Here is a 26008-nt window from a genome sequence, read left to right as displayed (position 1 = left end):
AAAAAAGATACTTAACTAGTCTTTGAACTTCTTTTGAAAATAATTTAATTAATGATCTTTAAAAAATTTCCCAGCACACCTAAGATCCTCTCATGGCCCAGATAACTGCTCTGAGCAAATACTATGACATAATGCACACCCGACTTGTGCACAGAGATGTTTCATTTTTACACAACTCTATAATAGTATGAAAATGGGCAATTGTTGCTTGTGGGATACATTTTTAAATGACAGGGTAAGTCTGGAAGGTATATTCGGCTGAGGAAGCTTCAGCAGACACTTCTTGAGCCCTTTCTGTGTCTTTGGCACTGGGCTAAGCCTTTGGGAAAGTTACAAGAATGTGAGATGTGGCCCATGCCCTCTTTTGAGGGAGCAAACATGGGACTTGATCACACATGGGGCCGAGGAGCTGAGAATTCCTATCAGGGGAGCAGGGAAAACCTCCAGAGAGGAAAGGCACTGTCTATTATGGTTTCCCAAGAAAGGATATGTATGAGTTAATGGGTTTTGAGATTTTTATGTTTGAAAATGTTATTAACTCTATTCTTTAGCTGCGTGCAGAATTCTAGGGTGAAAATCCCTTCTGTGTAGGATTCCAGTTTGCAGTGTGTTCAAGAGAAGTCAGAGTGTCTCCTCTCCTTTCTCTGAACCTCTTGGGGTCTTTCTCTCTCTCTCTGGTCACCTCAATTTCACAGTGCTGTGCTTTTGGGGGGACTCCCTTATTGTGTTTGTTACTCTGGTCACTTTGAGGGTCCTTCTGATCTGGAACTTCTTGTTCCTCCACTTCCATCTTCCCTGTCTCTTCTCTCTGGAACCAGATTAGGCAAATGTTCAGTTGCATGGACTGATCTGGGTTACCTTTTTAAAAACACCTTTTCTTTCCAATTGCCATCTTTTTATCTTTTTGTTCATCTTGCAGGAAGATCTTAAAAATTTGGTTGACAAACCTCCATACGGAATTTTTATTACGATGTTTATATTTTTAATTTCCCAGAGCTCTTTCTTGAACCCTGATTTTAGAAAGAACTTCTAATAATTGTTCTTTTGTTTTCCCCTGTTGCCCGTCTTTGTTTGCACGTTTCCTCTGCTCCCTGCCTTCTCTTTCTTTGTGTGTTTGTATCTGGCTTTCCTTGACTGTCTGATCTTTTCGGCTGTTTGTTCTTACCTAAGGTTGAATCATAAAGCTAACTGGGTGGGGTGTGTTAATGAGGCTTCACTGGAGGGTGATTGGAATGAGCTGGGTTTTGGTTACTGACCTTCAGTGTTAGTATCTGGCCTGTGATTTGAGGCCGTTGGACTCCCCAGCAGAGGCTGTCCACTCTCCTGCCTGGTGTAAGTGAACCCGGTGTTCAGGAGCTATGCAGAAGGACTGGGGTCACTTCTCAGCATTTCACTTCACCTCCGTACCTTCACTCTGTTTGTTCAGCCGTGCCCTCGGCGTGCCTGCTTTTCCCCAAGCCCAGAGCCTCAGCTGGTTAAACCTTCTGTCTTCTTCAAGAGTCTGTCAGACAGGGAGTAGTTTCCTAGTTTTGAAGGATGGGATGAGGACCTGGAGAGTTTAGATTCTCTTTATGGAGACTTTCCACCTACCTGTGTGTTTCCAGCCTCACATCTCACCCCTGCCTTCTGCAGCACCTGATGCTTTAGTTTGAAAGCCTTGCAGGGCCCTTGCTGCCTGATGAACGGGCTGCTTCTTGCCAGCACCACCTTCTGCACATGTAGATGGATAGGTCTTCGGCTCTGCGAGTCAGCAGCTACACTGCCACCTGCTTCCCATCTGCAGAGTGTGGTCTGGCGTTCAGGTGCTTCTACATGGGATTTGTGTTCTGGTTTGTATTAGTTCAGGCTTCTCTGGAGAACCAGAAGGGGATCTCCTCCCTCCTTCCCTTTCTTCCTTCCTTCCACTCATGATACCACAGGGGCTGGCAAATCTGAAGTGTGTATGGAAGGCTGGAAATTTACTGAAGTGTGTATGGAAGGCTGAAGTGTGTATGGAAGGTAGAGTTAATGTTACAGTCTTGAGCCTGACATACACAAGACAGACCAGCAGGATGGAAACTCAGGCAGGATTTGTATGTTGCAATCTTAAGATAGAATTCCATCTTATTTGGGAAACCTCAGTCCTTACTATGAAGGCCTTCAACTGTTTGGCTGAGGCCCACTGACATTGTGGAGGGATAATCTGCTTGCTTGGAGTCAACTGATCATAAACCCTTATCACAGCAACATCTAGACATGTGTTTGGTCAAACAACTGGCCACCATAGGCTAGCCAAGTTGACCAGCCAGGACAAAGTTTGCAATCACAACGTTGTTCCTTCCTCCCCTATCATTTAGATAAGTCAGAAATACCATCACTGTGCTCTAAAGCCTTTGCTGTGGAGGAACATTTGATTTGTTAGAAAGGTTCTTATTCAGCCTCAGTGTGATGATTGATGCCAGAGTTCTGAAATGGAGCACACTCACTCAAGGGTCTTTGCTGAGTGGTCTTGACTGAGGACCTGGGAATTTGCTTTTGCTGCAGGAATCTAAGTAGGTTTTAACTATGAATTGAAAAATTTTCATAAGATACTATCTATGCCAGGTTTAACTCTACCGAGCATGAATATTCAGTGTTATAAACCAGCTGGTTCTTAGAGTATTGAGGGAGACTTTTACATAAAGAAAGAAGAAATTGCAATATTTGTTTTGCATCATTTAATGAAATGAAATTGCTATCAAGGGTTTTTGCTGGTAGATGGGCTGCTACTTCTTCTAAGAATTGTATAAAATGGCATGAACTGCTTGGGTCATTGGTTCCACCACAACAAATTGGTGGTCACGTGTGTGAGGTCAGCTCAACTTGTGTGGTTTCTCTTACAACTTAAAAATGAAAGCTTTCAGGGTCACGGTCACTATCACGGCGACAGACATTGGCTAGCAAGAGGCCCACGTAGTTTTTTCCCTAGAATTTTATAATACTACGTTCCAAGCTTCCAAGACAGTTGCAGAGGTTCTGAGAAGCAACTGGGTTGTTGTGCCAAACCTTCCTCAACCAAATGAAGACGCCCGCTAGATGCTGGAAGGCTTGCTTTGGGCCTGCCAACCCACCAGGGAGGGACTGCTTAACGCTGACTCAGACCGCTTTATAGGGTGGTGGTTCTCAGCCTGGTTCTTTCTTTTTTTTTTCTTTTATTATTATCACCCTCTCCTCCCCATGGAGTCTTTTAAGGCATTTTTTTTCCTAATTCACGCTATGAAATTTTAATGCCACAGATATATTGTATATGTTTATGTACTTGAAAATAAAAGCTCCTAGACTCACAATCAGCCCAAAAGACATCAGAAAACTTGGCAAAAACCCCTTACAGTTTTTTTTTTCTAGCTAAGTTTTTTTGCGAATGATTGTAATATCTAAGATCTTTTTCTTAATCTCCCAAGAACCAATTTTCATCCCTTCTGAGGCACTGGGAAGTTTTGCCTCCTATCCCCACCCCGCAGGGGACATTTGGCAGTTGCCTGGAGGCCTTTCTGGTTGTCATGAGTGTGTGCGTGCCTGTGGGGGGCAATGGTACTGGCATCTAGTACCCAGAAGTCAGTGGCCCCCAAGCTCAATAATGTCCAGGCTCAGAAAACCTGTTCTAGGGTAATTAGGCAAATTTATGGAAGAAATTGATCCCTCGTGTTAAATTTACCCACTCTCGGAGTTCCTGATCTGAATAGATTATTTTTAAAAAGGGATACTGTTTAATTAATTGAAAATACTCTTCCTCGAAGAATCGGCTTACTATTTGATTTCTAAGAGAAACAGATCAGAGTCAGATTAAAGGTTACGATTACGGTGCCGCGCCTCATTCTTCCTCCTATCCTTCCTTTCTTCCTTTCAACTTACTCTAAACATTTCAAACCTATAAAAGACGACCAGATGGAGAGGATCCCACTCCCCAGCTGCATGCAGCGTCCTTCCTTTCTTGTTATCTTGTTTTTTTCTCTACGTGTCTCATCACCATTCAATGGTGGTGATGAGTTTTTTAAAGTTACTTAAGCATTTTAAGATAAAATGTACATCGAAAGGCATAAACCCTGACCATTCCGTTCTGCAAAAATGGACACAACTCATATTCCTGTCCCAACGCAGGTCACCAGAAGCTCCATTTTGTCCATTTCTAGTCAATCTGCGTCCTCACAGGGCAACTACTGTTCAGGGATTCTTTTCCTGTTATTCTTCCTTTTTTAAAACTTTCGATTAGTTTTGCCCACTCTAGAACGTCGTATGACTGGCGTGACATTGCGTGTGCTCTTCGTGCCGGGCAGCCTGTGCTCTGTGTGATGTCTCGTGACCCGTCCATGTTGGTACGAGTATCGGGAATTTATTCCTTTTTATTGCTGAAATGTGTGTCACTGTAAGGAGTATCCCACGGATGGTTGATCTAGTCTGTGCTAACAAAACATTCGGGTGTTTTTCAGTTATGAATAAAGCTACCATGAGGACATTTGTGTGCAGTTCTTTTAGAGGACGGACATTTGGTATCCTCCGTCTTCTGTAGGCCTTCTGGTGGGTGTGTACTGGTGTTTTCTTACAGTCTCAATTTGTCTTTCCCTGGGGACTGGCCATGGTAAGTACCTTGCCATTTGCATACTGACTGTTAACATTATCTTCCGACCTGCGTATTCTCTGTTGAGGCCCTCTGCTTGGTAAATGTTTTTGTCTATTTATGATTTATCGATGCAGTTTCCCCACATTCCCTTTGCAAGCCTTCTGTCAGATAATTTTTCATGGCTGTTTCCTCCCATAAGGGTCTTGCCAATCATTTTTTAAATAGTGTCTTTTGGTGAGCATTTTACATTTTGATTGAATCTAATTGACTACTCTTTTCTTTTAGGGTAATTGCTCTCTGTGTCCAACAAAACCTTTTCCCATCCTTAAGTTCCATGTCTTCTTTAAAACTTTGTGGTTTGGGTTTTGGTGTCTAGACTTTTCTCTAATTTTTGTTCATAGCGTGGGACAGAGTTTGAAGTTCTTATTTTTCCATATTGATATCCATTTGCTGGAAAGACAGTCCTTTCACCATCAAATTGCTTTGGTGCCTTTGCAAAAATTAATAGAGTGTGTCACGTTTTGTCTGTTTTTGCATTCCGTCTACCGTCCATTCATCTGTGTTCATGTCTTTGTGCCAGAACCATACTACGTTGATTACTGTAGCATCACAGTAGTTCTTGAAGTCACATGACAGCTTTATTGAAATGCATTTCACATGTAATTCACCCATTTAAAGTTTGTATAAGTTTTTATATGTTTTATAAACATATTTTAAGAATATGTTTTTAGTATATGATTTATTGTATAGGCATAAGGTTTGCACATCACCACAATCTAATTTTTTTTATCTTTTCTTTTTTTTTTTTTTAGAGACAGAGTCACACTTTGTCACCGTTGGTAGAGTGTTATGGCATCACAGCTCACAGTAACCTCCAACTGTTGGGTTTAAGTGATTCTTTTGCCTCAGCCTCCTGAGTAGCTGGGACTACAGGTGCCTGCCATAACGCCTGGTTATTTTTTGTTGCAGTTTGGCTGAGGCCAGGTTCAAACCTGCCACCCTTGGTATATGAAGCTGGTGCCCTACTCATGGAACCATAGGCACCACCCACAATCTAATTTTAGAACGTTGTTGTTCCCAGTAATAGAAAGCCTGAATTTATTAATTCTATCTAACCATTTTGCCCCTGGACCCAACCAACCATGAGTCTGCTTTCTATGCTTTCTAGTTCTATAATTTGCCTCTTCTGGACATTTTTCATCTAAATGGAATAATATAGTATATAATCCTTTGCACAGCTTCTTCTTCTTTTTTTTTTTTTTTTTTTTGCAGTTTTTGACTGGGGCTGGGTTTGAACCCACTACCTCTGGTATATGGGGCTGGCGCCCTACTCCTTTGAGCCACAGGCGCTGCCCAGCACAGCTTCTTGTACTTAGCCTAATGTTTGGCAGTTGATTGATGTCATAACATATGTTAGTACTTTATTATTATTGCTTAGCAATATTCCATTGTATGGACGTGTAATATATCATACTTCGTCCGCTGGTCTAAGTCATATGGACATTCGGGTTCTTTTCATCTCTTAGCTATTACAAATGATGCTACTGTAAACACCGCATACAAGTTTTTGCGTGGATGATGTTTTGGTTTCTCTTGGGTATACACCTAAGACCAGAATGGATGAATCATGTCACTCTCGGTTTAAGTTTAAAGAACCACCAAACTCTTCCATAAAAGTGCACATTTTATATTCTGGCCAACATCTCCCAGTTCCATATCCTGCTGGCACTTGTTACATCCCGTCTTTTTTTCTGGGTTATTACAGCCACACTGGTGGGTGTGCAGTGGTGTGTGATGATGATGGTTTTGATTTGTGTTTCCCTGGTGACTAATGACGTTGAACATTTCTTCATGTGCTCATTGGCCATTTGTTTATATTTTTTAGAGAATTTTCTGTGCAAGTCCTTTGGCCATTTTTAAATTGATTTATCTTTTTCTCTGTGAAGCCCCCCCCCTTGTTTTTTGTTATTTGCATTTGGGGATTTTTTTTTTTTTTTACAAATACAAATTAAAACATGAAAAAATTCTACTTCAGAAAAATAATCTAACAGTTCAAGAAAAGCATATCAGTTGCAGTCTAGATGTCTAAAACCTGTGTCCCAATTTAAGTTTTAATGGTAAAAACAGGTGTTAGAATTGTTTTGTGATCAAATATCAAAAGAAAATAACTTTATTAGCACCATTTATTCAGTTTTTACCCATGCCAGTGAGACTCTAAATGGTCAAATTTCCAATGGCAATTTCTTACACTGGAAGGTGGTCACGACTCTCAAAGGAGAAACAATTGGACTTTTTCTGCCTTCAAAAGGTTTATCAAATCCTATGTTTCTCATAGGCTTTTGAAACATGTAGAAAATAAGGAAGATGTATTCCAACCCATGGAACATGTTAATGTCAGGAATAAGCAGGAAACTTCCTTTGGGGAAATGGCTGTTAAAAAAAAATCCAGTCTGTATATGCAAAGTAAGCAAGGGAATTTAGTCTTTATAAAAATTTGATATTTCTAAAGTTTCATTCGACAAAATTGGAAATGAAAGACTAATGGTCAGGAGAGGGAAGGGAAGGGACAGAGAGGGAACACACACCATTAACGTACACTCCCAAATCAAATTGTACGAACTTGAGCAGTTTATAACAGAATAGGGCAGGGCTTTTTAACTGTGTGCTGTGAGAGGATCTTAGGTATGCTGCAAAAATTATTAAAGATGATTAATTAAACTGTTTTTGAAATAAATTCAAAGCACAGTAAGAATATTCTTTTTTCTTGATCATAATAAGTGTGATGCAGAAGTTTATAGGTTTAAGTGTGCTGTGAGATTTTAAAAAAGTTGAAAAACCTTGGACTAGAGTCATACTCCAAGACGCCAAAGGTTGGTTGAAGAAATTCACCATTCTGGAGGAGTTGGGGCTCCTGCTGCCTGAGGATGAATGGAGGGGAATTCCCTACCTTGAGCAGTGCCCCTTCACAGTCCAAATCCCGGTTTTGCCTGATCCCTCCCAGGGAGGCCCTCCAGGTCCCCGCAAGTGGTTCCCTCAGCTGTCCCCTTCCCTGGCAGCTTGAGTTGTCTTTTCCACACTCAGAGGGGCCTCACCTCTGACCACGAAGGGCCTGCTGCTAAGGACCGTCTGAACATCAAACAGCCAAACCAGAACAGGGTGATTTCCCACCACTGTAATGCGCAGCTCCATCACATTCCCGGGATTTGGGAAGGAATCTTTAAGCTCCGATTCTTGCCCTCATGAGGCAGGTTGCCAGTGACCAGCTGGTGACTGTCGGGGGGTCTCAAGGTTCTTGCTCACCAGCCTCACGAATTGGTCTGGGGCCCCTCTAGGGACACATATGCATCATTCTCACGCTTTGATCCCTCTGAGGTCTCTGTGGTAGAATCTGAGATCCAGGCTGAGACTGTGGATACGGCTGCGAATCTGGTGCTTTAACAACATGAGGGGGTGTCCCCGTGACCAGAACAGCTCCACTCAGTGGACGCGGCTCACTGGTTACAGATGCCCAGGAAGGAGTCCTCAGGTGCGCTGTCTGAGCTGAGTCTGCAGGTGCTGGCAAGACCTCTTCCGAGCGCCCTCAGGAGCAGTTTCTTCTAACACTGGCTCTGGCTTCTCCTCTTAGATTTCAGACGCAGGTTGTTGCTGTGGTTCTGGTTCAGGATCAGGCTCTGGTTCAGCAACTGGCTTCCACGTCATTCCTGTCGAGGGTTTGATTGTAGAGAGTTCCAGAATCATCAGGAACCCCCTCGAGTGTCTGTTGTCTTTCTTCAGGTTCCTCTACTTCTTTCTCAGATTCCTCCTGAGGCTCAGTGACAAAGCCACCAAAGACCTCATCTTGGTATCTGAATATGTCATTGTGAACATAAAACTTATTTGCAGCAGAGCCCTCAGCAGCAAGGACAAATGTCTGTGTGAATCTGCTCCAAGCCTGGCTGTTATTAGAAGCCCCGTCACCTGGACCACCACTCGCCCTCACTCAGAGTGGCGTGAGCATCAGCATGGTGAATCTTGGTGTGGCAGTTGGTGACATTTTGTGACATTACTTTCCTATGCATTTCTTTCTGTCCATAAACTGCATCTGCTGGCTTTCCATTTGAATCCAATCCCCCATGAACATAAGAAGAGTTCTTTCCATAAAATCTCTGTAGCTTGACTGGGCTCTGGCTCAGTAGTGTGTGATAATGTCTCAGAAATTCCTGTCCTGACCAGCAGGGCACCAGGCCTCTCCATCACTATTGCTTTGGTCACTTCAACCTGCGTGACCGAGCTGCAGAGGAACAAGCTTTGCTTCCCTGTGCCGAGAGTGGCAGAAATCCCTCACACAACTCTATCTGCACTCTCAGTGAGTTTAAGAATTGTTTACACTTTGTAGGTACAAGTCCCTTGTCAGATACATAATTTGCAAACATTTCTCCCATTCCGTGGGTTGTATTTTTACTTTCCCGATGGTATTATTGATAGCAAAAAAAAAAAAAGCTTTAAATTTTTATCTCATCAAATTTACCCATTTAGTTCTGTGTCACTTGTGCTTTTGACATCATATCTAAGAAACAATTTCCTAACACCAAGGGCACATTATTCCTAGATAGCTCTTCTGCCTCCTTCTTATTTTTTGCTGTTATTATTGTGTAGATTATATCTTTTTATATTACAAATCCAGCGATATGTTGTCATAATTTACAAAAGTTTATGTCTTTAAGAGAAGCTGAGAGAAAAGAGGAAAGTGTGTGTATATTCATAGAGCTTCTTATACTGACTGTGTTGCTTTCCGTACCTGTTTCTCTTCACTTGTTCCTGTGGATCCCAATGTCCATCTCGTGTCAACCCCTCAGTCCAGTCCAGCTTTGCTTCCACCCACCTCTTTTTTGTGCCACTATTGCAGATACATTACCTTTCCATATGTTGTAAGAGCAACGGTGCAAATACATCCATGTAGTTTTTATAGCTGTCTTTTAGATCAATTTAGAAAGGAGAAAAATATGCATTTATATTCTTATAATTACATAATTAATTTTATTGTGGATTAAATTAATTATTAATTATTTTTCTGGATTCAAATTACTACCTGTGGTCACTTGTTTTTAACCTGAAGACTTTCCTTGGCTGCTTCTTCTTCTTCTTCTTTTTTTTTTTAAGGTGACTGCATTTCTGTGTTATCCTGGAGATCACTGGGCTTCTTCAAAATTGCTATTTTGATTCTTGGTCAGAAAGCTTACGTATCACCATCTCATTAGAGTCAGTCACTGATTCCTTGTTTTGTCTGCTTGGGGAGAACTTGGTTCCCTGTTTGCTGTTGTCTTCAATGGATATATGACTATGTCTTTGCGTGGAAGAGTTCGTTCTCTTCCAAAGAAGGATTAGTCTCCAGAAGACTGGTAGATATGCAAGATTCTAGTCTTCTCTGTGTGGATTGTTTTGGCTTTTATTGGCTATGTTTGCTTAGAAATTCTTTGTATAATAATTTACCTGTTGAATTTCTTTCTTTCTTCTTTTTCAGGTAGAATTTTACCTCTTTTTTGACACTAGATGGTGCCTTAAGCCAAGGTTTGCCTTGGCTCTGGTAAATGATCAGAGTGCTGCCCGTCCTGAATGGGGGAGGTTTCAAAGGGGGATCCTGGCACTGTGTGAAAGCTGGCTCAGTGTTGTGTCCTGGCAACCTTGGAACATGCCTTCTACAGCTTCTTGCTGCTAAACAGCCACTTTGATTTTTCATCTCTTTTGGCAGAGTTGTGGAGAAGAGTTTCCAGGACTGGGCATGTTGGTTTCACCTCCCTGCTTAATCTCTGATGTCTCTGGGGATATTTTTTCCTTCATCTGCTCTTGATGCTTCTTGTGGGTTGAGGCAGGGATGGGTCTCCTGCCAGAGAACCCAAGATGGTGGGGAAGCTGGTGTTTTACCTCTAGTTCACTTTTTCTGGTGTAGAAACTGAGTCAGTGGGAAATTTTCTGTATACTGGGTGCCAGGCAGGTTGCGGGGAGGGACATCACAGATGTAGAATCCAATTATCTTATGATCCACTTGGAATTTTGTAAGCTTTTTTGTATCCCTGAGAACTCTCTCGTCCTCATATTTGAGTTCTAGGATATTGCTGGTGATAATCTCAGCAACGTATTTTTGCTTTTGGTTGTTAGGGGGTGGGGCAGGGGTGTGGAGTAAAGCCAGGTTGCTTCTGTGTTCCCACTTTGGAACCAGAGGTTCTTGATCCTGGCTCTCTTTTTTTTTGGGGGGGGGGTTGCCTTGTTTTATCAGTTGCTAAAAGAAGGACTTGATAGTCATAAACTATGATTGTAGACATGTCTACTTTATTTAGTTCTGCTGAGCTTTGCTTCATGTATTTTGCAGCCCTGTTGATAGGCACATCCACATTATAATTGTTATGTCTTCAGAACATTTTGTCCCTTTTATGAATGTTAAATGTCCTCTGCCCATTTTATCTCTTCTTATCTCACAATGTGACTTCATGTGTATGAGAAGCATTGGGATCATCAATTGTGAAACATTTTTATGAGAGAGTTCCTATGCTTGGCCTTTGGTAATTGAATGGAGTTGAATTGTAAAAGGAATTGCATAGGCAGCTATTTTGTGTGATTTTCTTTTATCACTGTTTCAAACCATTGGCTTCCAAATTTGAGCCCAGAGATCATTTATGTTATTATATGTGTTCCAAAAATAGAAATTCAAAATGATCACATCTCCTCTGTAATGGGCATCTTTTGGGAAACAGATGTTTATAAAACATTGATGAAAGAAATTCAAGAAACAAATAAATGGAAAATTAGCTCACATTCAGGAATTTGAAGAATCAATATTGTCAAAATGTTTATGCTACCTAAAGCAATTGAGAGAGTCAGTGTAATTCCTCTCAAAATTCTAATGGTATTTTTCACAGAAATAGAAAAAATAATCTTAAATTTTGTATAGAAATACAAAAGACCCCAGATAGCTAAAGCAATCTTGAGCAAGAAGAATAAAACTGGAGGCATCATACTTCCTGATTTCAAATCATGAAGTGATTTTATATTATAGCAACAGTGTGGTATTGGCATAAAGACAGACATACAGACCAATGGAACAGAACAGAAAGCCCAGAAATACACTTACCCACATGGGGTCAACTTTTAATAATTTTTGACAAAGGTGCCAAGAACACACAAGGAAAGAACAGTCTCTTCAAAAAAAATGGTACTGGGAAAATTGGATATCCACATGGAAAAATATGAACATTCTTACACCATAAACAAACATCAACTCAAAATGGATTAAATATTTAAATGTAAAACCTGAAAGTATAAAACTCCTAGAAGAAAACATAGAGAAAATGCTATTTCAAAATTAGTCTTGGCAATGATTTTTTTTTTTGGATAGGCCACCAAACATACAGGCAACAAAGGTAAAAATAAACAAGCAGGATTATAAAAAAACTAAAGTTTCTCCACAATAAAATAAATGATAAAATGAAAAGACAACACATGGTATTTAGAGCAAAAATTTGTGTGGCCAGGCATGGTGGTTCATGCCTGTAATCCTAGCAGTCTAGAGGGCTGAGGCAGGTGGATTGCTTCAGCTCATGAGTTCGAGACCAGCCTAAGCAAAAGCAAGACCCTGTCTCTACTAAAAATAGAAAAACTGGGCAGTGCCTGTGGCTCAGTGAGTAGGATGCCGGCCCACATACCAAGGGTGGTGGATTCGAACCTGGCCTTGGCCAAACTGCAACAACAAAAAGAAATAACCAGGTGTTGTGGTGTGCACCCGTAGTCCCAGCTACTTGGGAGGCTGAGGCACAAGAATCGCCTAAGCCTAAGAGCTGGAGGGTGCTGTGAGCTGTGATGCTACAGCACTCTACTGAGGGAAAGGAAAGGAAAGGGGAAAGGAAAGGAAAACTGAGGCAAGAGGATCCCTTAAGCCCAAGAGTTGAAGGTTGCTGTGAGCTATGATGCCAAGGCACTCTACCCAGGGTGACAGTTTGAGACTCTGTCTCAAGAAAATAAAAATTTGTGAACCATATATCTGATAAGAGGTTAACATCCAAAATATATGAAGAACTCATATAACTAAATAGCCAAAATAAGAAACCCAAAGAACACAATTTAAAAATAACAATGGACCTGAATGGACATTTCCCTAAAGACGTACAAATGGCCATCAAATATGTATGAACAGTTGGTCAACATTACTCATCAAGACAGAAATGCAAATTAAAACTACAATGAGATATGGCTCCACACCTGTAGGATGGCTATTACCAAGTAGATGCGAGATGACAAGTGTCCAAGAGCACATGAGAAAAGGGAACCCTTGTACCCTGTTGGTGGGACTGTACATGGGTACAGCTGCTATGGATAACAGTGTGGAGCTATGGATAACAGTGTGGAGTTTCCTAAGGAAATGAGAGATAGATCTACCACACCATGCAGTAATCTCACTCTGGAAACATATCCAAAGCAAATGTTTGACATTTCCAGTATGTCAGAGGGATATCTGGATCCCCATATTCCTTGCAGCAGTTTTCACAGTAGCCAAGATATGGAAACAACCTAAGGGTCTATTGATGGATGAATGGAAAAAGAAAAGGTGGTAGATACAGATACTTAGATATGCATGCCAGGGAATATTATTTAGCCTCAAAAAGGAAAGAAGTTCTTCCATCTTGACATCATGGATGAACCTGGAGGACATTATGCTAAATGAAGCAAGCCAGATACAGAAAAATACTGTGTGGTAAGCGAGATCTAAAACAGTTGAACTCATAAAAGCAGAGACTAGAACGGTGGTCGCTGGGGTGTGTGGGGTGGAGGGAAATGGGGAAATGTTGGCCAAAGGGTACAAATGAACAGTGATGAGATGAATAATTTCTGGAGACCTGATTTTCAGCAGAGTGACTGTAGTTAATAATATTGTGTACTAGACGTTTGCTGACAGATTAGATCTTAGGGATTCTCATCACCACCCCAAAAAGGCAAGTAGATGAAGAGCTGGATATGTTAGCTCACTTATCACAATTATTTCCCAGTATATATGTATATCTAAACCTCCTGTTGTATACTTTGAATACATATAATTCCTGTTTGTCAGTTATACCTGAATAAGGTTATGAAAAATGAAGATACCATGAGCGAACACTGCTCCACCATCTCCTTCTCTGGCACTTGTCCCAATCTTGAGGCGAGTGTCCATAATCAGCTGGGGTCTTGCCATCGAAACTATCTTTTGGGTTTGGAACCACCTGACCCTTTCTTTGTGTTTTTTCAGATTCATACCTGTGTGCATTTCCTTGGAACCAGTACGTTGTCCTTTCCCTTTTGAACTTGTAAGTGCACACTAGTTAGTCCCGTGAGGGTCCCGGCAGCAAACGTCTCCTTCCAGGCCTGCTTCCTTATGTCTCCCAGTGGGTCCAGGGTCTGCTTCTCTTGCCTCTGTAGGCTTCCACTTGGAAAATGCAAACTGTTTTGACTATTATCCTGAGCCAACATAATTAGGGAGTTAAGTCTGCTGAGAAAAAGAAACAGATCATTCTATAGCCAAGTCCGTGCCATCCTTGATGATTCAGACCCATCCTTCCTTCCTTCCTTCCATCAGCCTTTACAGTCTGTTAATTAGCACCAAACAGCACCTTCCTTCTCTGCCAGCAGCAGACTTAGTACTTGGGAAATGGAAGTAGAAAAGGCATTTCACGCTGTCGGAGAATGCCATTCTAGATGATCATGTCGGGTCACTTCTTGGCTTAAACTCTTCAGTGGTTTCCAGTGACCCAAAAGGAAACCCAGGCTCATTAATGTCATCTTCTGCCCTTTCTCAGGCCGGCCATTGTGTCCTCATCCTGTCCACCTTGTTCCCTGCATCCCAGCCACCCTGTCCTTGCTGTGGTGATACAGGCACCTGTCACTTACTGATCATGTGAGCTGTGTCAGGGATTGTGTTAATCCTCGTAACAGATGTGTGAGATCAGTCCCATTATTAGGCCTGTGGTCCAAATGAGGAAACTGAGGCTTAGAGAGGATAGTAATTTGCCCCAGTGTTACCTAACCAGCATGTCACAGAGCTGGCGTTTATACCCAGATCATCTGACTTCACAACCCAAACTCATGATTTTGGAGCCCAGATTGTGACAGCAAGCTCAACAGCAGATACTCATATTCTTTCCTTCCTTAGCCTCTGCACTTGACCTTCTGCCTTACTTACCAAGGGCAGCCAGAACCCTGCCCATGTTCATCCTCCAGCCCTTACTGTGTCCCTATGTCCGAGTCAGAGTTCCAACTCTTAGCCCCAGCATCTTCCTTTCTGAGGGCTTCTGGTGGCCACAGCCCTGCCTGTGCTTTTGGTGCACTGGATGTACAAGGAGTAGATGTTTGATGCATCCACCACCTAGAGTGGCCCTATCCAGTGATTGGTGGGGCAAGTCTGACTGCGCATTTTAACAGGCTCCCAGCATTCCCCAGTGAGATTGAGCCTGAGCTGCCGGCAGTGACGACTTGCTTGATACTGTGCTCTTTGCTGGCTTCCTTCCCATCTCTGTCTCAATTCCACACTGGTGTGATGGTGGGACCGTCTTTGTCATAAACCAGAGGCACTTGAAATCTGTCCCAGGGTCTTATCTCAAAGAAACTGAAACCCCCACAGCTAACTCCTGCCCACTGCTTGAGTTTCTGCCTTAATGTGGCCTTATGAAAGAAACCACCCCAGATACCCCAAATATGCTTTCCGTTATTCTTTGTCATAGCACTTAGTTCAGTCTGTAATTAACCTTACTGTTTAATATTTGTTTTATTTGCTCCTTTGCACCATCGACCCTCAGCTTCTGGAGGACAGGGCCCTTGACTGTCTCCACACTGATGTTTCTGTCCCCATTGCTTGGCTCAGCAGATAATAGGTGCTCCAGATGTTTATGGAACAAATTGATTTGTTGGCTTAATTGAGAAAAGACTTAACTAAAGCTGAATTTACACTGTAAATGTGTGTCCAAGACTCCAAATTCACCACTGACACTGAGTTCCCAGAACACCCCATGTCTTTGTTTGGAGAGAGAAGCTCAAGCTGTTAGGATAGCCGGTCAGCTTTCCTGCTTATGAGCGGGGGGATCTAACCCCAAACCTCTGAACTGCTCAGTCTTTCCTTCTGCTCTTAGAGGCTGAAGGGGTTGTGATGTGGTTACAAGTCAAGTTTGAGTTACAATTTTCTGTGGTCTCTTTCAGCCTTGGTTTCATTAGCATTACAAGATAGTTTTAAAAAGGCCTGTCACAAAGTCCTGGTGAAGACTAAGTGGGATGAAGGGTAGGAACACTCTTCCAGGCACACAGCAGGTGCCAGGTACTACGGCAGGCACACAGTGGGTACACTGTGAATGCCAAGTTGCCTCTGTGCCTCCCCCAGCTGAGCTGTGGAATCTCAGCCGATGATTCAAGGGCCAAAATGAGCACCTGTGAGTTAGGGCCCTTTCTACCTGGAAGCTTGGGCATGGGGACGCCAGGTCTATGGACCTGAGTGGGGATGGGTAGAGAAACACAAGCTCCTTTACTCAAGAATCTTGACACTCTTCGAGTCTTGTTTTTTGTTTGGTTCTTAAAAAATTGTTTTAGGTGGCGCCTGTGGCTCAAAGGAATAGGGTGCCAGCTCCATATACCAGAGGTGGTAGGTTCAAACCTAGCCCTGGCCAAAAAAAAAAAAAAAATTATTATTATTTTGAGACAGAGTCTCACTCTATCACCCTGGGTAGAGTGCCATGGCATCATAGCTTACAGCATCCTCCTCAACCTCCCAAATAATTGGAATTATAGGCACCTACCATGTGTCCAGCTAGTTTTTTTATTTTCAGTAGAGACGGGGTCTTGCTGTTGCTCAGGCTGGTGTCAAACTCCTGAACTCAGGCAGCCCACCCACCAGGATGAGCCACCGCCCGGCTTCAGCAGACATTCTCAATAAGCCTCTTTGTGCTTATTTCCACCAATACATGGATTCAATTTCAGGAACGAGTCGTTCTCTCTCAGTTTCCTGGATTACTCTATGGTTGTGGAAGGAGGAAGGGAAAGAGGAAGGGAGGAAGGAAGTTTATTTACGAACAAGAACTAGGGGAAACACTCGGTATTTTTCAGAGCCACCAGCTGAGTCTCCCTTCCAAGATCCCAAGGTGATTAGTAACTATGTGAAAAAAAAAAAATGGCTCATACTTTTGCCCTTTCGTAACCTGGTCTTCTGGTTAAATCTTCAAGTATTTTGTCCTGGGTATTATTTACCACAAGATACAAATAAAGCAAGATTCTAATTATGTTCTTCCAGAATTATTTCCTTCCAAAAAAGAAGGAAAATGATGCATTTGCCAACTCTGGTGAGGGGGATGGAGCCTGATGAACACCCCCTCTTTCTGCCCACAGCTTTGTCCTGCCCACTGGGTCTTGTTTCTGCCTTTATTGAAGGTTTTAGCTGCTGAAACGAGTGAGCTGATGTGGGTGCGTGTTTCACAATTTGGCCTTTGTCTCAATATCTTCAGTAAAACTTCCAGTTCTCTTAAAAAAGTATTCATTCTCTCATTTACTGAGTCATCCAATTGTTTAACCCCCCCTACATTTATCATATACCTACTATGTGCTAGGTCTGTGTTTTGTTAGGCAGTGATGAATCACACACAATCCCCGTCCTAGCAGAGTTTCCAGGGCAGGACCACAGTAAGCCCATATAGTACCTTGTGCCGATTAAGAAAAGACATCCCTTCTTCCCCGCAAGTATAGCCCAAGATACAGGGCAAAGAGAGCAGAGAGCAGGCCTTCCTCCTCTGCTGGGCACCCTTGCTTGAGCAGTGAACATCCTGAACAACCATTCTCGGCAGCCCCGATGGACAATAGCAGACAATAAACAAATAAATAGCCATTTAATTACCATCCTGATATGTGTGAGTGGAAAACTATGTAGTGTGTAATAATTAAATGGTGTCTCAGACACAGAAAAATCTAAGACAATTACTTCTGAAGGAGGAGGAAGGGAGGTGTGGCCAAGAGGAGGTGAGAGAATTTCTGAGGGAAGAGCCTCCAGTCACAGCGCAGGTGCAGGGGAAGGACACGGGTTAACCTGGAGATGGAGAAAGGGCAAGAGCACACGGGTGATTTTAAGGCTTTTTGATTTCTGGTCTAAATGCCGTGATATTCATTTTTTCCTTCTTTCTCTGTATGTTCATATCCACATGTTAAATGTCAAAAGAATGCCTTTCAATATCTAGCTTAGGGCCCAGAAATGAAACATTTGTTTCTACAATCATTAGATTTTTCTACACAAACAAGTCATTTATTTCTTAGTTTTTATTGATTATGATGGAGAGAGAATTATTTTTAGATCCAGACAGACTCGCGTTTGACCTGTGACTTTTTATTGATGCGATCTGGGGCAAGGTACTTCGTGATCTTATACCTCGGGTTACGTATTTGTAAAACAGGAATTCCAGTCCCCTCCTTTCCGGGTGTGAGAGAGAATTGAATGGGATAATTTAGCACCATTCCCGTTGAACTCTGACCGTGGAAGAGATTGTAAGGGCTGGTCTCTGGTGGCCATGAGGGGAGAGCCAGAGACTGTCCCGCAGGTGTCTGCTGGAACTTGCTCGTTCCTGCCGCAGCACTGAGCAGACTCCAGCTGCCTTGGTCCTGCCTGTCCCCTACTGAAGGATGTGAGTTCAGTTCTTGCATTCTTCATAACATCCTTTGTGGACTGTATTTTGCTGTGAGCATGGTGTGTACTGCAGTTAACCTGCTCTCTCTGGAGTGGTTCTCGTATCTCCTCCTAAGGTAGTAGTTTGATTCTGAGTACAGATGCATTTGGTTTGGAAAATCAGTGTCCTGAAATTTTTCAAAGCAAATATAAAAAGTTGAGAACTGTTTCTCTGAGCACAGCCTGCTGTGCATTTAAGAAGCACAGAGCTCCATTTCGGCCATTCTTGAAAGCCAGTGTGTGTCTCAAAGAGCCCTTCCTTGAGTTCGGCATCTGGGAGCTGCCACCTCTCAGGAGCACCGTGAGGCCTCTTGCCCTCCAGCCTCAGGCCAGGAGTGAGGACGCCCGTGGGTGGTGGATGCACGTGCAGGAAGGCTGGGTAGTGGGAGTGCCCACACCTGCAGAGGCCACAGGGCAGGGACATCAGGGTGAGGTCGGCCAGTGTGCCAGCCAGTCAGCCCTGACCTTGGACCGTGGGGACTGAAAGTCATTTCCTGTGATTTCCTCCACCATAGTGTTCATTGGGTGGTGGCTAAAGTCAAAGAACAGAACTAACAGTCAGTTCTCTAAGTGAGAACGTAATTTGTAGAAAGAATTATTAGAGATGCAAAGGAAGCCTCTGGGTACAGCAGGACAGTTGTCCTAAAACGTTAGAGGTGACCTGAGAACCCCTGTTTACTGGGGATCCTGCAGTCTGTGAGATGGCATTGGGAACAGCACGGGCTCGGCCTTGCAAGCTGGTCGCACCTGGGCTGCCTTGCTTTCCCCCCCAAAAGGTGCCATTGGAGGACTTTTGTCCAGCATGGGGAGCTATGTACACGTCAGCGGAAGTGACTCTCTGACAGTGTTCAGGCCGTGGCTTGCACCCGGCTCGTGCTCTCAGGTCTGCAGGGCTGCTGAGTAACTAAGCTGTCAAAGCTTTGCTTGCGTAACAAACCCAAACCCCCTGCCTAGTGACTGTTGAGGATCCTACATTCTGAGCATTTTGGAACAATGGGACCCCTGATTGTTGGCAAAGATGACTTTCTCTCCCAAGTCTTCAAAAATTCTTCTGTTTTTAATTTTTGAAGAACCACCACACGATCTCCTGCAGCAGTGGGGCCATTTTGCCCCCCCCCAACAGTGCACCCCCAGCATCCTTGCCAATGCTTGTTATTGCCTGTTGCTTTTGTTTTTAATAGTGAACTCCCTGAGATTTTTCTAGAGCCCCTGAAGGAATGTGTCATTTTCCATGCCTAGACTGGAGTCAAATTAAAATGAACATTTGGCAACCATTTCTGCATTCTCCCTACCCTCCCTGAAGCAAACCGCCTATTCCCGCTGCTAAGCCTGCCACTACCTCCCTGCTAGAGCCCTTGTCCAGGTCATTCGGGGCCCTGCTCCCAGCTTCCAGGAAGCTGTCCCCCCACACACCCTTTCCTCCATGCCAACGACACAGTGGAGGTGGAGTGTGACCCTGTCCTCCCCTCTGGGCTCTCAGCCCCTGGAGAGCAGGCCTGTCTGCGCATCTTTGATCTAGCTGGCCCAGCCCAGCACCTTGCACACGGTGGAGGTCAGTGAACAGCAGGCAGGCTGAACGGCTCAACTTCCACATAAATAGAAGTCAGAAAACATGGGGAGACCTCTGTATCAGACCAGCAGGAGGGTCTGCTGATTTGAGGCCTTGCCCATCTGAAGACTATTGAGCGGGAATAGGACTGCCTGTTAGGCCACCCCCACTCAGACACTTGCTAGGGCAGCCCATCCTCAGAAGAGGAGGAGGGTCAGCACAGGGGCAGGGATCCTCCCTGAGCACCCATCCTGGCTGCGCAGCGGCAGGTGCTGTGTTAATGATGACTCCCCTGTTGCTCAGAGTTCTGGGACCATCCGCAGCTCCCTGCAGGCAAGGCCCCTTGGAGGGCTGCTGTGGCAGACACAGGAGGCCAGGCAGAGAGCCTGCCACTGCCCACTTCCAAAGTCATTTGCTCTTCCTCTTTCTAGGTTTTTCTGGAAGCCAAGTCCTGGGAGTTAGCCCACGGTTTCCTCATCATTAGGGAAGAGATTTAATCCGATGAGAATGAAGAATGATTTGGGTTCACTACCAACCCTTTCTTTCCACTGCTTCTTGCTTTTGAGGGCTGGAAAATGGCCACACAAAGTCATTGCCATTGAGGAAGGAGTAAGAAGTTCTGCCCTTACTTAGGGCTGCTGTTTCCTTTTGTTGCCCTGATAGATTACCCTGCATCCCAGAGCGGGGGATACAGGCCCAGGAGGTGGCGGCAGCTTCCTTTCCTTCTCTTTCTGTCCCTCCAGAACTTGGGAAGCTCTGGGCTGAGCCTCTGCTGTGGGAGGCTCCCTCCCTCCCTGTCCCCTTCTACATGCTGTCCCACTGAGCAGAATGGGGTTCCTGGATGTCTCTTGCCCCACTCTGCTCTGGAGGGGCATGCAGCCCGAAGGAGGGGTGGAGGAAGGCTTGCCCGTCCTCCAGCTTTCTATTTAAATCCTTCCTGAGACTGAAGAATGAGCCCATATTCTGCACCTCCACTGCCCACCCTGAGCCGCCTTCCTCTTTGCTTCTCTGACCTGCGGTGGCCCCACCAGGAGCCCTGAGCTCTCCTCTGTGGCATCAGCCCCAGAACATTGCAACCCTCACCGTCACTCACCACTTTCTTCAATTAGCCTTTGGGTGTGTGACGTTTCCTATCCTCAAACTCTAACCTGGGCATTTTCCCAAACTGTGTTTGACCCAGTTTTAATTTTCTCTCCTGTCCCTCTGAGGAAAGCATATTCTCTCCTCTCCAGTGTGTCCCCTCGGAACGGTCAGCCCCAAGTCCTCACCGTCAGGCTCCTGTCTGCAGCTTATGCCCCTCCCCCAGACAGTCCTCCTCCTCCTGGCCCTGCCCTGCAGCCAGTCCACCCTGTGTGGCACAGGAGATGTTGAGAAAATGGTCCACGTCTTGCTACCCACCTTCCAGGGCTGGATTCATGTTCCCAAGTCATCCTGGAGCCTTCTGTGATTATCTAGACCCAGTTTAGCTTCTCGGTATCATCCATCTTGCTTCCCTAGCAGAGTGGCTGTAAGGATAATGAGAATACATGAGAATCATTGCCCACTGTGAATCTGGATGTAAAGCAGAATTAGAGACATGGTTCTGGGATTGTTTTGGAATCGAATAATTTACTGTGTACCTTGAGTGACAGGCAAATGAATGATAGACGTTCATAAGGTATAGGTCTAACACATAGGTCTGATGTTTTGCTGGAGTTCAGGGGCGCTGGCATGTTATTTTCCCTAAAATAGATGTCCCTGAAATAGTTGTCTTTTTTTAATCTTTAGAAATGATGAACATAGGTAATAGAAATGAAAGTTATTTTTCTTCATTTTTCTAAAATAAGGCACTCAATAAGAACAAGTCCTGAAGTGAATGTTCAGTTAAACCCTAATATTTCTTGACCAAGAAGGACATAGGTGACTTTCAAAGAAATCTCTAGAAATTAGAGGGCAAAACCTAACACTGTGGAAATAATTATCAGGCAGAAATGGCATGATTTTGATCCACCGAGGCATAGCCTAAGCTTGCAAGTGACATCTCCCGTCCTCTTTAATCATACTTTTGAAAGTCGAAACTTGTGTGTGTTTTTAGAAAAATAAGCGACTGACAATTTGTAGGTACAGTACCGTAGGAGAGTGATTATCAGTAGGACGAAGAGCAGGATTCATAGAGCTGCATGGATCAAAGTGTTCCTTTCTGTAGTTTCCAGCACTAATAGCATTTTATTAGGTTCATTGTGAACCTCCTTGATTCTAGTGAGTGACTGAGAGACATCTTTTCTTACCATATATTCCGTTTCCCATCTGGATACATCCAAACTGGAGCAGTTCAAATGTTAGTCGATAGGAGAATGGAGAACAGTGGAAGGGGACGAACCACTGATACGTATGGCAACATGGACTAACCTCAACCTCAAGATTGCCAGACAGGACAGAGTGTGTGCTGTGACATTGTGTCTGTGTGACATCCAGACTAGTCAAAACCAATCCACAGAGTAGGAATCAGAGTTGCTGTCCTGAGCTGGGGGCGGGGGGTGGGTTGATTGGGGAGGAGGATGGACTGGAAACGGCTGTGATGAACATTCTAAGGTGATAAAAGTGTGCTCTATCTTTCTTGGGGTCCCCTTTGCATGAGGGTCTGTGTTTTGGGGGGGACTTTGGATCTGTACATTTCACTGCATATAAATTCTATATTAATAACTGATCAAAGCAAAAATTTTTGGATATGAAGGGTATACGGCCACATATTAAAGAATCTCAAATATATTTAAGAACAGCATGGTAATTGATGAAAGCTTTTCTATGGTATTTATTTTACCTTGAAAAATAAGCAGTCTGTGAACTGTGATTACATTTAAATAGTATTTGAAATGACCTTGTAAAATAATAGGGTGACCTGAGGTCACTGGTTGTCTGCCAGTGTAGTGGTTCACTGGGGGTCTTAAATCCCATCGTCCATTTCCACTTTGCTCACCTCCCAGCTGTTCGCACAGCAACCAACCAATTTTCTGCTGCTTTATAAAACTCTGGAGATAAAAATAAGACTCATAGAATAATATTCAAATGACTTACCAGGTTCCGAAAAGCTCTGTAAAAATCCAGCGTTGGCCCCATCCTATAGCCTCAAGACCTGCTGCATCCCAGCTGTGCTGACCTTCTGACAGTTCCTCAGTGGTGTCCGGCTCTTCCTCGTCAAGACCCCCATTGCTGATACCTGCCGTGGACACTCAATGCTCTGAGTATAGCCAGCTGCTTCTCTTTTTTCAGACTTATGTACGGTGGGGTCTCCCCTGCACCCATCAATCATTCTCTGTTCCAAAAGCCTATTGTTCCTTTCCTGAAACTTTTCACAGATTATAGTTATTTCCATAAGTCTGTCTCTGAGCATAGTACCCGACCAGGCACATAGCAGGATCTGAACTTTTGTTGAATTAATCCCTTTATAATAAAATTCATACCCCAACAGCCCCAGCCAGTGGTGATGATGGTGACTGTGGTAAGTATGTGTGTTTTGTGAAGTCCACATTTTTTCCTAAATCGTGGCATGCCAGATTCTTAGTCATTGACAAATGCTAATATTATCACAGGGAAAAGGTAGCTTTCTCTAAACTCAGGTGTGTGGCTGCCTGTAGTTAGATGACCTTTCCTGAATCCTAGCTTCTTTATCTAATGGATGAAACACTGAAATCAAGGCTCTATATCATCATCCCTCCTCTGGGTAGACAGCTGGAATCAGATTTGATTCCAAGACTATTTGACATTATCCATCCTCATTCTATCACTAGTGGCCATCAAAAAAGAATGTCTTGGGAATTTCAAGAACTTTTGTTTAAATTCAATGAGCATACTCCTGTGTCCCTCATGCATATACTATTGTGCTCCTTCCCAGGGAAGCGGTCTGGCTGGTGGACCAGATGGACCGTTTTAACTGATTTGACAAGTGGCGGGACTGCTGCTTTTTTTTTTTGGTAAATGAATTTTATGGAATCATGACCCACTTCGGCACTGCAGAACACAAACAGACTTTTACCCTCGAGCCTCATTTCCTCAAAGCTGTGGGCTTGTATCAGTGATTGTAAAGGCGTAACAGCTTTGCTGATTTCCATATGTCCTCAAGGAGCTGAATGTTAAGAATGGAGCTGGTGGAACTGACACAGAAGAAGTTTTAGAAGGCTGCAGTGAATGGAGTTGAGTCCTCACAGCTAAAATTCTCTTCCCCTGCTGGGTGGTCCAGTATAGACAGCACATGCACACACTGCGGTTGGGAGGGGTGTGGACAGTAGGGTCTCAACATTCGAGTTATGGTTTGATTCTTCCGATTCTTTGCAGTTGTGAGATAGCGTGGGAAAGCCAAAGTCAGCGTGCCATAAAAGAAAATACATAGTAATGAACTGGCCACCTCTAAAATTAACCTGCTTGTCAGGCTTCGATTTCTGCCAAATCCTAGTGGGAACTTCTCCTCCCTGCTCAGTTCTTGCTGATTATTGGGTGTTTTAATATGACAGTGGTTGTGGTCTGAATGTGTCCCTTCCAAATTGACATGCTGAAACCTAATCACTAATGTGGTGGTTTTAGGAGCTGAGGTCTTTGAGAGATCTTACTGCCCTTATGAAAAAAGGGCTCCGAAAACTCCCTGCTCCTTCCACCATGCGAAGACACAGCAAGAGAATCCCATCTATGAAACAGAAAGAGGCCTCACTAGGCACCAAATCTTTGACCTTGGACTTCACCTTCAGAACTGTGACATGTAAATTTCTCTTGTTAATGAGCGGTGCAGTCTGTGATATTTAGTTATAGCAGCCCTAACAGGTTAAGAGAAATAGCATGGTGCAAACTCATGGCAAGCTGATGGTAAAGTAAAACTGTATCTTGAGAAAGATGTAGCATTTCGTGAAATCAGTGAATGTGGTGTTGCAGAGTGGCTGGAATTACAGGTGAACCTACTGACAAAGGAGGAGCTGGCAGTTAGACCAATTAACAGCGGAAAGGGGGCAAATTCATTAGCGTGAAGCCAGTGGAGGTGGTTCAGGTGAGATGGATCCAGATGTCAAAGGAATATGAAATGTAATTGAGGAAAATTGATGAATATTAATATTTCTGTGAAACAAAGATTCTTCTGGTGATTTTGAGAAAAAAAGGTGTTGTGCTTGTGCTGTGGTACATTGTAGTTTCAAAATAATTTCAAAAACAGTCAAAACTTGATTTATTCCTTGTTCTAGAAATCAGCTTAATTACCCTTATAACTCAAGTATAAGGTAAAATAAATTAATTTTCATAAAATGTAGTTTAATTTTTCACATTGGAATCTCAAAAATGTTCTTGGGCTAGTTAACATATGATGTTGCTCACTCTCTCTCTCTCTGTCTCTCTCTCTCTCTCTCTCTCTCTCTCTCTCTCGTGGATTCACTCTAAGTAGCTATCTGCATCAGTGAGATTGTTTGGCTCAGATGGTAACCTGGGTTTCCGTGCACCTGGGGTCTCCTGATGCTTGTGGGTGTCTCAGACTTCTGGAGATCAGAGCGAAGTGGAGAGACTGGCCTGAGAGGACCAGACAGTGGCCTGAGCTGTGACCCCAACATGGACATTCCCCTTGGTCTCCCAGCACCTTCCAAGGCAGCTGCTCCGTCTGCTGGCCTTGGGTGGGCAGCACACATCAGTCTTCCCTGCCCCAAACCTACTTTGGAGGAGAAGTTTGGGGGATGCTGATAACCTTCAGAGGCTGTCAGGTTAAAGTGAGGGGCAAATTTGGTGAGTGAGGGTGGGAAGGAGTAGGAAAAATACCAGTAAGGGGAATGTCAACTAAAAACACTAAAACTAACCAGATCCCAAATAGCAACGCTCTTATTTTTGCCTGTAGAGAATAAGAGGGAAAATCTGGCTCATAGAACTTAGGCTGTCATAGTTAGGTTGAAAATAATTTGCCTTTTTCCTGTGATTGATCTGAGTAGTGCAGGAGCTTCCAATGGGTGGATGGCCCCAACTGGCTTTTTTCCTTAATGTTAGAATCACATTTCATATTTTCCTTGCCTTGAGCACAGGGGATATGAAACTGCTCAGATAAAAAGGACTTTGATTTCTTGCCACCATCACACGACTTTATTTGGTACCTCACTTTTCAATCTTTTTCAACCAAGTCATCTGGAAAGGCTCTTGAATGGAAACGAGACCAGAGGTCCCTGAGCAGGTTGGTGTCAATGCTTTTTTAGTTTAG

General features: G+C 43.6%; 1 protein-coding gene and 1 pseudogene across 6 annotated transcripts in view; one reads left to right on the top strand and one right to left on the bottom strand.

The window, feature by feature from the left end:
• Window positions 1-26008, top strand: part of PLPP4 (phospholipid phosphatase 4) — a 121791-nt gene that overhangs the window by 59970 nt on the left and 35813 nt on the right. The window lies entirely within an intron of this gene.
• On the bottom strand, window positions 7520-21232 carry LOC105886726 (annotated as a pseudogene).

The sequence above is a fragment of the Otolemur garnettii genome, unplaced genomic scaffold (genome assembly GCF_000181295.1).
Source record: "Otolemur garnettii isolate 467f Iridium unplaced genomic scaffold, OtoGar3 scaffold00021, whole genome shotgun sequence".
NCBI lineage: Eukaryota > Metazoa > Chordata > Mammalia > Primates > Galagidae > Otolemur > Otolemur garnettii.
This window is presented reverse-complemented; position numbering and strand designations above follow the sequence as displayed.